Genomic DNA, 253 nt, shown 5'->3' with positions numbered 1-253 from the left:
GCTGCCGCCTTCTCCGCCCACCCCGCGGCGGCGGCCCCCTCCCCCCGCCGTGCGGCTTGGGCAGCCGTGGGGCGGGGGCCCCGGAGCGGGGCGCCCGCGGCGGCCCCCTCCCCCCGCGCAGAATAAAGGGCCCTTTGCCGCGGGCGCTCCGGGCGCGCTTCCTGCAGAAGGCGCCGCGGTGTCCCCTGCTTGCTATTCACGCGGAGTGGGCGGCGAGCAGGGGGCGGAGACCCCCGCGGCGAGCGGGGCCCGG

This window comes from Condylura cristata, unplaced genomic scaffold, assembly GCF_000260355.1.
Source record: "Condylura cristata isolate star-nosed mole 26May11 unplaced genomic scaffold, ConCri1.0 scaffold00023, whole genome shotgun sequence".
Taxonomy (NCBI): Eukaryota; Metazoa; Chordata; class Mammalia; order Eulipotyphla; family Talpidae; genus Condylura; species Condylura cristata.
Note: the sequence above shows the minus strand (reverse complement) of the source record.